This window comes from Gorilla gorilla, chromosome 4 (assembly GCF_029281585.2).
Source record: "Gorilla gorilla gorilla isolate KB3781 chromosome 4, NHGRI_mGorGor1-v2.1_pri, whole genome shotgun sequence".
NCBI lineage: Eukaryota > Metazoa > Chordata > Mammalia > Primates > Hominidae > Gorilla > Gorilla gorilla.
In genome coordinates this window covers 42,830,159-42,844,064 of record NC_073228.2, presented here as the reverse complement: position 1 = coordinate 42,844,064, position 13,906 = coordinate 42,830,159, and the positions used below count along the sequence as shown (strand labels likewise).

At 48.1% G+C, this 13,906-nt stretch overlaps 1 long non-coding RNA gene across 1 annotated transcript; it reads left to right on the top strand.

The window, feature by feature from the left end:
- Positions 1-4,488: 4,488 nt before the first annotated feature.
- On the top strand, positions 4,489-7,501 carry LOC129533712 (uncharacterized). The gene is made up of 3 exons (XR_008680050.2): positions 4,489-4,668; positions 6,540-6,632; positions 7,377-7,501. It is a non-coding gene; the product is annotated as an uncharacterized lncRNA (long non-coding RNA).
- Positions 7,502-13,906: the final 6,405 nt, after the last annotated feature.

The following is a 13,906-nucleotide window of genomic DNA, read 5'->3' as shown; positions in this document are numbered from 1 at the left end:
GCCTGGACAACATAGGGAGACCCCATCTCTACAAAAAATTAAGAAATTAGCTAGGCATTGTGGCATGCACCTGTAGTCCCAGCTCTACTCAGGAGGCTGAGGTGGGAGGATAGCTTGAGCCTGGGAGGTGAAGGCTGCAGTAAACTGTGATCATACCACCACACTCTAGCCTAGGTGAAAGAGTGAGACCCTGTCTCAAAACAAAACAAAATAAAACAACAACAACAACAAAAAAGAGTGAGCTTGTCTGGGGTCACCCAGCTGGTAGGGCTGGGGTATCATACTGTCCCTCTCATTGTCTGTCATCCCTCCTCTCCTGTAAGCAACGTGAGGACCATGTTTGTCTTATTGATGTACCCCCATCCCCTAGTATAGACAGCCTGGCTGGTGCACAGTGGGCCTTATAGATGTTTGTTGAGTGAGGCCAGGTGCAGTGGCTCATGCCTGTAATCTCAGCACTTTGGGAGGCTGAGGCGGGTGGATCATTAGAGGTCAGGAGTTTGAGACCAGCCTGGCCAACATGGTGAAACCCCATCACTACTAAAAATACAAAAAAAAAAAAAAAAAGCCAGGCGTGGTGGCATGCACTGGTAATCCCAGCTACTCGGGAGGCTGAGGAAGGAGAATCACTTGAACCCGGGAGGCAGAGATTGCAGTGAGCCAAGATCATGCTACTGCACTCCAGCCTGGGCGACAGAGAAACACTCCATCTCAAAAAAAAAAAAAAAAAAAAAGATGTTGAATGAAACAAGTCCCCTGCTGTGTTTAGCTCTAGGTTAGTGCTCCATTTGTGTTCCTTCACTTTGTCTTCACAGTAACAGATTGTTCCAGTGTTATCCCCATGTTATTTTATTTTATTTATTTTTGAGACAGAGTCTCGCTGTGTCTCCCAGGCTGGAGTGCAGTGGCGTGATCTCGGCTCACTGCAACCTCTGCCTCTTGGGTTCAAGCGATTCTCCTGCCTCAGTCTCCCAAGTAGCTGGGATTACGGGCACCTGCTCCCATGCCCAGCTAATTTTTGTGTTTTTAGTAGAGACGGGGTTTTACCATGTTGGCCAGGCTGGTCTTGAACTCCTGACCTCAGGTGATCAACACTCCTTGGCCTACCAAAATGTTGGGATGTTGGGATTACAGGTGTGAGCCACTGTGCCCAGCCTATCCATCCCTTCCCCCTCCTCTTTTTTTTTTTTTTTTTTTTTTTTTTGAGATGGAGTTTTGCTCTTGTTGCCCAGGCTGGAGTGCAATGGAGCGATCTCCGGCTCACCACAACCTCCGCCTCCCTGGTTCAAATGATTCTCCTGCCTCGGCCTCTGGAATAGCTGGGATTACAGGCATGTGCCACCACACCCAGTTAATTTTGTATTTTTAGTACATGTTGGTCAGGGTGGTTTCAAACTCCCAGCCTCAGGTGATCCACCCACCTTGGCCTCCCAAAGTGCTGGGATTACAGGCGTGAGCCACCGCACCCAGTTTATCCATCCCCATTTTATAAAGAAATTGAGACTCAGAGATAAAAGGACTTGTTCAAGGTCACACAAGTGCCCTGGAGGCAACTGATTCAAATCCTAACCTTTTGAGGCAATTAGCAGCAGTTTCAACCTGGTTTCCTAATTCACTGATGGGGTTAGGGAGGGTAGGCAGATAACATCCTTTGGCCACTGGCGGCTTCAAGTTTTTACTGCGGAGTTCTGCCTTCAGCCAGGTGGTGGGAGTGCCAAAGCTCGTGGGTGCTACCTAGAAACCGCCTTTGTGAAAAAGCTGTAGAAACTCCTAAAAGCCAGCTGGGCGTGGTGGCTCACGCCTGTAATCCCAGCACTTTGGGAGGCCAAGGTGGGCAGATCTTGAGGTCAGGAGTTCAAGACCAGCCTGGCCAACATGGTGAAACCTCGTCTCTACTAAAAATACAAAAATTAGCTGGGCATGGTGTCATGCACCTATAATCCCAGCTATTTGGGAGGCTGAGGCAGGAGAATTGCTTGAATCTGGGAGGCGGAGGTTGCAGTGAGCAGAGATCATGCCACTGCACTCCAGTCTGGGCAACAGAGCAAGACTCCGTCTCAGGGGGAAAAAAAACCAAAAAAACTCCTAAATGCCAAAAGCATCAGGACACAATTCTACCTCTCTTTCAGCTTTCTTTACTTTCCCTTTTCCTTGTACCAGTGAGTTGGATGATCAGTCATGTACCTAAACATGGGGATAGAAAGGGAATGGGAAACCCATCCCCCATTCGGTTAAGACCTCTGCCCAGCACATGGGCTGTAGATCCTCTTCTCCTCATGTGAGTTTCACCTTAGGACTCAAGTCAGCCAACCTGGCAGAGATCTTGTGAACAGGAGTCATCTTAGGTGACAGTGTAACCGCCCAAGGGGTTCGCCTTGTCTGCTGCCTAGGATAGCCGATTTATCAAGACAGGGTAATTGTAATAGAGAAAGAGTAATTCATGAAGAGCCAGCTGTGCTGGAGACTGGAGTTTTATTATTACTCAAATCAGTCTCCCTCAAAACTCTTTTATTACTACTCAAATCTGTCTCCCCAAAAACTCGGGGATCCGAGTTTTTAAGGATAATTTGGTGGGTAGCGGCCAGTGAATCGGGAGTGCTGATTGGTTGGCTCAGGGATGAAATCATAGGGAGTGGAAGCTGTTCTCTTCTGCTGAGTCAGTTCCTGGGTGGGGGGCCACAGAACTGGTTGGCAGGTCCAAGTGGGGCTCTCTGGTCGTTAGAAATGCAAAAACCTGAAAAGACATCTTGAAAGGCCGATCTTAGGTTCACAATAGTGATGTTACCTTCAAGAGTAATTTAGGGAGGTTGCAAATCTTATAACCTCCGGAATAATGGCTGGTAACATTTAGAATTCCAGCCCCTTTCATCTTGACTTGGTGGCTGGTGGCCTTTCATTAGTTTCACCAGAACAGTTTAGCCATTTGGGAAGGGCTATTATATAAACTATACACTAAATTTCTTTCCAAAGCTAGTTCGGCCTACGCTTAGGAATGAACAAGGACAGTTTAGAAGTTAGAAACAAGATGGGGTCAGTTAGGTCTGATATATTTTACTATCATGATTTTCTCAGTTATGATTTTTGCAAAGGTGGTTTCAATAAGGCTCACTTGAGTTCCTGGTGAACCCTGACTCAGGCTGCCAGGGACAGCTCAATCCACCTGGTCTTCACAAAGAGGGTGTGTCACTTGCCCAAGGTTTCAGTGTTAGAGCCAAAGAGGCCAAGAGGCCAAGAATGTGGCCTCGTGCTCTCCAGCTGGCCTCCTTCCTGGTGGTGGGAGATGCAAAGGTGGGAGGGAGGGGCAGATGGGCATGAGTTCAACCCGCACACTCCACCTGGGAAGGATGAACGAGTTTTGGGAATCAACTAGGTACCAGGCACATGATCCCCCCACCACCCTGGAAACGGTTTAAGCGCAGCATTCCCATTTTCTTTTTTCTTTTTTTTTGAGACGGAGTCTCGCTCTGTCGTCCAGGCTGAAGTGCAGTGGCGCGATCTCCGCTCACTGCAAGCTCCGCCTCCCGGGTTCACGCCATTCTCCTGCCTCAGCCTCCCAAGTAGCTGGGACTACAGGCGGCCGCCACCACGCCCGGCTAATTTTTTGTATTTTTTAGTAGAGACGGGGTTTCACCGTGTTAGCCAGGATGGTCTCGGTCTCCTGACCTCGTGATTCGCCCGCCTCGGCCTCCCAAAGTGCTGAGATTACAGGCGTGAGCCACCGTGCCTGGCCAGCATTCCCATTTTCACACATGAAAAAAGCAGAAGCTCTGGGACATTAAGAAAGCGCCTTGTGGGGAGCAGGGAGGAGGGGCCAAGGTTGAAAACCCATGTATTGGGTACTGTGTGCTCACTTCCTGAGTGACAGGTTTAGTCATACTCTAGACCTCAGCATAACACAATATAGCTTTGTGTTGTTGCTTTTTGTTGTTGTTGTTGTTGTTGTTTTTGAGACAGAGTCTCGCTCAGTTCCCAGGCTGGAGTGCAGTGGGGTGATCTCGGCTCCCTATATACCTTTATAATCTGCATGTGTATCCCTGGAATCTAAAATAAAAGCTGAAAGACAAAAACAAACAAACAAAAAACAAAGAAAGCGTCTTGCCCAAGGGCTCCGTGTGGCAAGTGGTGGTCAGGCTGGATGGTGGGTGCAGGTCTGCACTGCTCTATCTGCCCCCCAAAAGCAGAAGGACAGGGCCCTCAGTGATCTGAGGACTGATGAGGGTGGGCTCAGGAGGAAGAGGCCACCCAGGGTGTCCTCGTGCTGGCAATTCTGCAAGATGTGCTGCAGGGCATTCTGCGACTAAAACCTTGTGCTGGGGGTTAGTGACCAGGGCTGACTAGACCCCTTTCTTGGCTTCACAGTTCCCTTCCAAGACAACGAAAAGCACATACTGCATGCTCAGCACTAAGAGGCTCCACTTACTTCATTCTCACATCAGCCCTGTAATCTACTCATTCTCCCATTTTACAGATGAGAAACAGGAGGAACAGGATGTATGTAACTTGCCCAAGGTCACAGAGCCAAGAGGTGGCTGAAGCCAGACTTGAACCCAGGCATTCAGCTAAGAAACTGCATTCTTAAGCAAAACATCACAAGACCTGCTCTAGAGAAAGTGTTCCTGCCTCCTGCTAGGCAAGGTGATGCCCTAGGGGAAAGGAAGGAGGAGAAAGGTTTGTGTTCTTAAATTAAGTATTTTCTTTAGGGATCGCACCTTTTGACCTACTAAGGTTGAGAATTCCTTGAGTTTTGGCTTAGAGAACAGTCTGACTTGCAATCAGGGTAGCTGAGTTTGAACTTGAGTGACTTGAAACAAGATGCTCTTGTTTGTGTTATTTATTTAGACAGAGTCTCACTCTGTCACCCAGGCTGGAGTGCAGTGGCGTGATCCTGGCTCACTGCAACCTCCGCCTCACAGGTTCAAGCCATTCTCATGTTTCAGGCTCCTGAGTAGCTGGGATTACAGGGGTGCACCACCACACCCAGCTAATTTTTGTATATATATATACATATATATATATATATTTTAGTAGAGATGAGGTTTCATGTGTTGGCCAGGCTGGTCTTGAACCCCTGAACTCAGGTGATCCGCTTGACTCGGCCTCCCAAAGTGCTGGGATTACAAGTGTGAGCCACTGCACCCAGTCATAGACAAGTTGCTCCCCTTTGGACCTCATCTCCCTACTTGGGCAGAAGCTTGTCAAGATCTGACTGGTTTTGAGGATCCTTTGTTATTTAAAGAGACTAGAGACGGAGTCTTGGTTGGCTCCCCCTGCTCCACAGCATAGTAGAAGCGAAACTGCCTCCAAGAACCCTCATTTCCAAACCAGAGCTAGCCCGAGTGTTTCCTCTCCTCAGAGCCCCAGAAGAGGTCCAAAGGGCAAGGCTAGAGCAGGGACAGGGGCTAGAGGGATCTCAGGAAGTACAGGAGGAGCTAGGGGCAGAAACATCTCTGCTCCCTTCTCTGCACAGGCAGCAGCCTGCCTGGTCACCTGGGTCCCCAGCACAAGGACGGCTCTGTAATAAACACTTTTGAAATATTCTGGCCTGTGTCCTTGAGTTCACTCAAATGCGCAGAAACCTGTCTGCTTTCCCTGTGGCACTCGGGCATTCACCAAATCTGCCTCCCATCCACTTCCCCCTAGAGTAAGGCTTAGTTTTATTTTCCAACCCTGGGCTGTGACTTGGTCCTCCAAAGTCTAGTAACTGGCTCACGTATCACCCTGTGGCTCTGGCTAGCCTGCTAAACCTGAGTTTTGAATTGACCTTGAATTGCTCTAAATGCGCTACCCCACCCCACCCCATCCTGGGAAGATTCTGGCAATGATATAGATCAAGGCTTAGATCTTTTTTCTTTTTTTTTTTTTTTTGAGGTGGAGTCTCGCTCTTGTCCCTCAGGCTGGAGTGCAGTGGTGCAATCTTGGCTCACTGCAACCTCTGCCTCCTGGGTTCAAGTGATTCTCCTGCCTCAGCCTCCTGAGTAGCTGGGATTACAGGTGCCTGCCACCAGGCCTGGCTAATTTTTTAATTTTTAGTAGAGATGGGGTTTTGCCATGTTGGCCAGGCTTGTCTTGAACTCCTGACCTCAAGTGATCTGCCCACCTTGGCCTCCCAAAGTGCTGGGATTATAGGTGTGAGCCATCCACCCAGCCAAGGCTCAGATCTTTGGAGCCAGATCCTGCAGGTAGTGGTGGACAGTCTATATTCTCCTGCCCTCCCAGGCATCCCTGCAACATGGCATTCATTTGTTTGTGCTCTCATTCATTCAATGAATATAATGAAATTAACTGCATCCGGCCCTGGGAGATATGATATTGAACAAGACATAGATCCTGCCCTCTAGGAGCCTTTTCTTTTTTCTTTTTTTTTTTTTTCTGACAGGATCTCACTCTGTTGCCCAGGCTGGAGTTCAGAGGCGCGTGCAGTCATGGCTCACTGCAGCCTCGAAAGACTCAAGCTATTCTCATACCTCGGCCTCCCGACTAGCTGGGACTACAGATGTGCGTCACTATGTCTGATAAAAATTTGTTTGTATTTTTTGTAGAGATGGGGTTTCGCCATGTTGCCCAGGATGATCTTGAACTCCCAGGCTCAAGTGATCCTCCTACCTTGGCCTCCCAAAGTGCTGAGATTACAGGTGTGAGCCACCTTGCCTGGCCTCAGAAGTTTATAGTCTAGAGAAGAGACCTGGCAAGCAAACAGCCCTTTCCAAACAAGCATGAGGGGCTTCCAAACAAGCCCTTTCCAAACAACTGGCAGATCTGCTGTGCCCACCAGGGGAATTCTGTCCTGTCTCATCTTTTTTTTTTTTTTTTTTTTTTTTTTTGAGACAGAATCTCACTCTGTCGCCCAGGCTGGAGAGCAGTGACGCAATCTTGGCTCACTGCAATCTCCGCCTCCCGGGTTCAAGCAATTCTCATGCCTCACCTTCCCGAGTAGCTGGGATTACAGGTGCCCACCATCATGCCCAGCTAATTTTTGTATTTTTAGTAGAGACGGGGTTTCACCATGTTGGCCAGGCTGGTCTCTAACTCCTGACCTTAGGTGATCTGCCTGCCTTGGCCTCCCAAAGGGCTGGGATTACAGGCGTGAGCCACCGCACCTGGATTGTCCCATCCACTTCTTGTTATTGGTTGCTGTGGGCGGTCCCCTCCTCTCACCCCTCCACCTGCCCTTGGCAGCTTAGAGATGATACCCCATCTACATCCCTCCTTCCCTGCCTTCCCCAGTACCAGGCCCCTCTCCCTACAACAGACTCACCCTGACAGAGCTGTCTACTGTCCTCCTCACTTAGCAGCACTAATGGGGGGATCATGGCAGGGGGAACAGGACAGAGAAATGAGTGAACAAACAAACGAACCCACTTTCTGTCACCCAGCAGATACCCACAACAGGTGAATGAGTGAAAGCAGTTCCACAGACACCCCTCTCTGCTGGAAAGTCCTTCCTATCTGACTCCAGTCCCACTTGCTGGAGGAGTTCCCCTCATTTTGTTTCTGAGACAGCCTTCTTCTGTGTAACAACTATTCAGAGACTTGAAATCTGCTTCTCTGGTTTCTTCTGTCTTTGCAAATGTCACATTAAAGAGAACAAGGTAACTCGGTCTCTGCCTGCCTCGTGTTAATTCTCTAACCATGTCTGTGTCCCAGTCCCCCTCACTCTGCCCTTTAACCACACACGCCTTCTTTCCAATTTTATTTTATTTTTTTTTGAGACTGAGTCTCACTCTATTGCCCAGGCTGGAGTGCAGCGGCGCGGTCTCGGCTCACTGCAACCTCCACCTCCCAAGTTCAAGCGATTCTCCTGCCTCAGCCTCTCGCGTAGCTGGGATTACAAGTGCCCATGACTATGCCCGGCTAATTTCTGTATTTTTAGTAGAGACAGGGTTTTATCATGTTGGCCAGGCGGGTCTCAAACTCCTGACCCCAAGTGATCCACCCGCCTTGGCCTCCCAAAGTGCTGGGATTAAAGGTGTGAGCCACCATGCCCAGCCTCTTTCCTAGTTTCAAAAGAAAACCACAGGCCCTTTGCACTTGCTATAGCCTCTGCCCAGGGTATTTCCCAACCCATCCATGGCTCCTCACTGAGCTCAGGGCTGAGCTACAAGGAAGCTTGTCCTGCTCTCCTTGTCCCTCCCCACCCCAAGATCAGGAGCTCCCACATTACACAGCTCCACAGCACCTTTACACTTCTCCTGGGTGATTAATTAATGTCTTCCTCCTGTCAGCTTTGAGAGGACAGCGATCGCAGTAGCTTTGTTCTCATAGAATCCCCAGTGCCTAGCACAGGCCTTGGCCCATAGTAGCTGCACAGATAAATATTTGTTGCTTGAATGTCTGTAGGATTCTCAATCTAGTCAACTTGTATAGGCTGTTGTCTTAGACCTGGAACCAGACCAAAGCAAGCTGGCCCAACCTTGGTTGTGTCCTAATTTGGCCATCTGACTATGAATATGCTAACAAATGACAGGCTTAGCCTCCAGCATTTCCATTCCTTCCCTGGAGCAAGCTCCCCCACCAGCAATCTTCCCAGCCCTAAGGCAGGTCTGTGTTGATGGGGCTAGAGGCCAGAGGACTGGTTGATCTGATCACTCAATTCCTTCTGCCTAACTTCAGAAGCTTCTTCCAAAACAAGAGACCTTTTTTTTTGGATTTTTTTTTTTTTAAGATGGAGTCTTGTTCTGTCGCCCAGGCTGGAGTATAGTGGCACGATCTCCGCTCACTGCAACTTCTGCCTCCTGGGCTCAAGCTATTCTCCTGCCTCAGCCTCCTAAGTAGCTGGGACTACAGGTGCGTGACACCACACCTGGCTATATATATACATATATATATTTTTTTGTATTTGTAGTAGAGACAGGGTTTCACCATGTTGGCCATGGCTGGTCTTGAACTCCTGACCTCAACTGATGTGCCCACCTCAGCCTTCCAAAATGCTGGGATTATAGGCATGAGCCACGGCTCCCAGTGGAGACCTTTATGTTTTTAATGGGTTGTGTAGCCCACAAAACACCCTTTGTCATTCACACTATTTTTCTGATAAGGAAAATGAGACTGAGGGAGATGAAGTGACAAGTCCAAGGTCATACAGTTAGGAAGGTGGCTAAGGCAACACTTGAAGTCTTGTGAAACCAGCTGGTTTTCTGAAGGGGATATGCCAACCAGCAAAGATTCTCAGATTCTGGGCTTTTTGGCAGTTGTTTGATTCTTTTTTTCCATTCATTCATTCATTCATTCACTAATTTGTTTAGGAGATATAAGCTCCAATCATTGCCTTCAAGGAGGCCAAAGTCTCAGTTTGGCATTTTGAATCTAAGGTCTGGTAATGGTCTGAAATGATTGTGTATATATATATATATATATTTTAGTGGAGACGGGGTTTCGCCATGTTGGCCAGGCTTGTCTTGAACTCCTGACCTCAAGTTATAAAATATATATACTATATTTTATAAACTATATATAAATATAAACTATAAAATATATGTTTGTTTATGTTTTATTATTTTTTATTTTATTATTTTTATTATAGTATTATATTTATATTATTTTTATATATTTATATTATTTATATCATTATATCTGTATTTTATTATTATGATTATTTTTGAGACGGAGTCCCACTCTATCTCCCCGGCTGCAGTGCAGTGGCACAATCTCGGCTCACTGCAACCTCTGCCTCTCGGTTTCAAGCAATTCTTCTGCCTCAGCCTCCCGAGTAGCTGGGATTACAGGCGCCTACCTGTAAAAAGTAGCCCGGCTAATTTTTGTATTTTTAGTAGAGACGGGTTTTACCACCTTGGCCAGGCTGGTCTTGAACTCCTGACCTCTTGATCCACCCGCCTAGGCCTCCCCAAGTGCTGGCATTACAGGCATGAGCCACCACGCCCAGCTGATTATATATATATATTTTAGTGTTTATGTACATATGTGCATTTTTCTTGCAAACTTTCTTTTTTTCTTTTTTAATTGCTTGGCAGAGCATTGAACTTGCAGACTTTCAGAGGGTTCCATGACACTCTGTCCCCTGACCTCCCTTCATTGCAAAAAGGTTAAGAACTGCTGGTATAACGAATGCTATGCAGTGTAAACAGATGGCAGCCCATGTACTCATCAGTATCTCCTGCCTGTTTGGGTGACTGAGGCCCCAGCATGTGACCATCTCTGGCCCAAGTGATAACCTGGGTGTCTGCACCTCATGACCCATCCACGGCACTGCTGACCTGTGACAGCTCCTCTCAGAAGATCAAACACATAGAAATACACACACACACACACACACACACGCACATGCACTGACTCCAACACCCCCAGATTCACAACTGCTCCTGAATCCAGGGAGATCCTGTAACCATCTAATGGGCTTACCTTGCCCATTGCCTAGACAGAGCCGATTCCTCAAAACAGGGAAATTGCAATTAGGAAGGAGTAATCCACACAGAGACAGTTATGCGGGAGACCGGAGTTTCATTATTACTCAAATCAGTCTCCTTGAGCATTTGGGGAGCAGAGTTTTTAAGGACAACTTTTGGCGGGGGGTTGGGAGTGGGGAAGCCAGTGAGCCAGGAGTGCTGATTGGTCAGGGATGAAATCATAGGCAGTCGAAGCTGTCTTCTTGCTCTTAGTCAGTTCCCCGATGGGGGCCACAAGATCAGATGAGCTCATTTATCTACCTGGGTGGTGCCAGCTGATCCGTCAAGTGCAGGGTCTGCAAAGTATCTCAAGCGCTGATCTTAGGAGCAGTTTAGGGAGGGTCAGAACTTTGTAGCCTCCAGCGGCATGACTCCTAAACCATAATTTCTAATCTCGTGGCTAATGTTAGTCCTATAAAGGCAATCTAGTCCCCAAGCAAGAAGGAGATCTGCTTTGGGAAAGGGCTGTTATCATCTTTGTTTTCAACTATAAACTATGAACTGAGTTTCTCCCAAAGTTATTTCAGCCTATGCCCAGGAATGAACAAGGACAGCTTGGAGGTTAGAAGCAAGATGGAGTTGGCTGGGCGCGGTGGCTCACGCCTATAATCCCAGCACTTTGGGAGGCCAAGGCGGGTGGATCACCTGAGGCGGGGAGTTCGAGACCAGCCTGACCAACATGGAGAAACCCCATCTCTATTAAAAATACAAAATTAGCTGAGATCGCACCATTGCACTCCAATCTGGACAAAACGAGCGAAACTCCATCTCAAAAAAAAAAAAAAAAAAAAAAAAAAAAAAGGAGCAAGGTAGAGTTGAGTAATTTAGATCTCTTTTACTGTTTCAGTCATAATTTTGCAAATGCTCTTTCAATCCCTTGATCTTTCTCTTTCTCTGCAGTGTTAGTGACACATAGCACTGCCCATGATGGCTACATGTATGTGTGTGTATGTATATATATATATATATTTTTTTTTTTTTTTTTTTTTTTTTGAGTCAGAGTCTTGCTATGTTACCCAGGCTGGAGTGCAGTGGCATGATCTCGGCTCACTGCAACCTCCCTTCTGGGTCAAGGGATTCTCTTGTCTCAGCCTTCTGAGTAGCTGGGACTACAGGTTCATCCCACCACGCCTGGCTAGTTTTTGTATTTTTAGTAGAGATTAGAGATGAGGTTTCACCATTTTGGCCAGGCTGGTTTTGAACTCCTGACCTCAAGTGATCTGCCTGCCTTGGCCTCCCAAAGTGCTCGGAATACAGGCATGAGCCACTGTGCCCAGCCCGTGATGGCTACATATTGAAGTCTTGTGTGTGTCAGATCCCATGATCCTTACACCTTCATGTCTTATTTTTTCTATTTCTTTTTTTTTTAATTAAAAGTGTCCATACTAGTACTAACTTGCTCTCAAGTTTCTAAATGTTTTTTTGTTTGTTTTTCTTTTGAGACAGAGTCTCGCTCTGTCGCCCAGGTTGGAGTGCAGTGGTGCGTTGGTGGCTCACTGCAACCTCTGCCTCCTGGGTTGAAGCAATTCTCCCGTTTCAGCCTCTGAGTAGCTAGGACTACAGGTGAGCGCCACCATGCCCAGCTAATTTTTTTGATTTTTTAGTAGAGACAGGTTTCCCCATGTTAGCCAGGCTGGTCTCTAACTCCTGGCCTCAAGTAATTCACCTGTCTTGGCCTCCCAAAGTGCTGGGATTACCTGCGTGAACCACCAAGCCTGGGCTCTCGTGTCTTTTATATATATATATATTTTGAGATGGAGTTTTGCTCTTGTTGCCCAGGCTGGAGTGCAATGGCACAATCTCAGCTCACTGCAATCTCCACCTCCCGGGTTCAAGCTATTCTCCCGCCTCAGCCTCTCAAGTAGCTGGCGATTACAGGCACACGCCACCATGCCTGGCTATTTTTGTATTTTTGGTGGAGACGGGGTTTCACCATGTTGGTTAGACTGGTCTTGAACTCCTGACCTCAGGTGATGTGCCCGCCTCGGCCTCCTAAAGTGCTGGGATTACAGCCCTGAGCCACGACGCCCAGCCCCCTCATGTCTTTTAATCCCCACAACAGGCCTGTGAGGTTTGGAACTTGCCCCATTCACATGGCTGGGAAGAGATGGAGGTGAATAAGAGAGCATTGTGGGGGTCAGTGGGGGGTGTGAAGAAACCTGAATGTGTTTAAGATCCTTCAGGGATGGACCCGACTATTCAGTGCACCAAAATCATTCTTGTCTTCATTCTTTCATTCTACCGCTATTTCTTGTTTTTGTTTTGTTTTGTTTTTGAGACAGAGTCTTGCTCTGTTGCCCAGGCTGGAGTGCAATGGCACGATCTCGGCTCACTGCAACCTCTGCCTCCCGGGTTCAAATGATTCTCCTGCTTCAGCCTCCCGAGTAGCTAGGATTACAGGCGCATGCCACCATGCCTGGCTAATTTTTTGTATTTTTAGTAGAGATGGGGTTTCACCATGTTGGCCAGGCTGGTCTCAAACTTCTGACCCCAAGTGATCCGCCTGCCTTGGCCTCCCAAAGTGCTGGGATTACAGGTGTGAGCCACCGTACCTGGCAATATTTCTTGAGAATCTTCTATGTGCCAGGTATGTGTTGGGGACTGTGGTGACCAGCTTCCAAGATGGCCTGATGTTGCCCACCTCCTGATGTCTGCACCCTTGGGTAGTCCCCTGCCAGCAGGACCAGGAAGCAAAGGACCATCACTTCCAACATTAGGTTATGAGAGACTGCGGCTCCTGCCTTGGATGCTCTCTCACTCTCTTTCCCTCCCTCTTCTTTGCTTGCCCGCTCTGGGGGAAACAAGCTGCCACAGTGTAAGCAGCCCTATAGAGAGACCCACATGGGAAGGAGCCAAAGCCCCTGCCAATAGCCAGTGAGGAACTTGGGTCTGCCAAGCACCATATGGGTGACCCTGGACACAGCCTGGTCAGGTCAACGTGTGAGCCTGGCACACAGCAGGTCAACCCTCCAGCCCTGGTCAGGCCTTGAGATGACTGCAACCTCATGAGGACCCTGCTTGCAGAAACTGGGAGACAAAAAATGCTTAGTGTTGTAGGCTGCTAAGTTATGAGGGTAATTCGTTACACAGAAATAGAAAACTAGCCAGGTGTGGTAGCTCATGCCTGTGAGTTCCCAAATCCCAGCACTTTGAGAGACTGAGGCTAGAGGATCACTTAAGCCCAGGAGCTTGAGACCAGGTTGGGCAACATAGTGAGACCCTCCACCTCTGTAAAAAAATTTTTTTTAAATTAGGAGGGCAGGCCGGGCACAGTGGCTCACGCCTGTTACCCCAGCACTTTGGGAGGCCGAGGCGAGTGGATCACCTGAGGTCAGGAGGTTGAGACCAGCCTGGCCAACATGGTGAAACCTCATCTTTACTGAAAATACAAAATTTAGCTGGGTGTGGTGGCAGGCTACCCAGGAGGCTGAGGCAGGAGAATCACTTGAACCCAGGAGGTGGAGCTCACGCCACTGTACTCCAGCCTGGGCGACAAGAGCAAAACT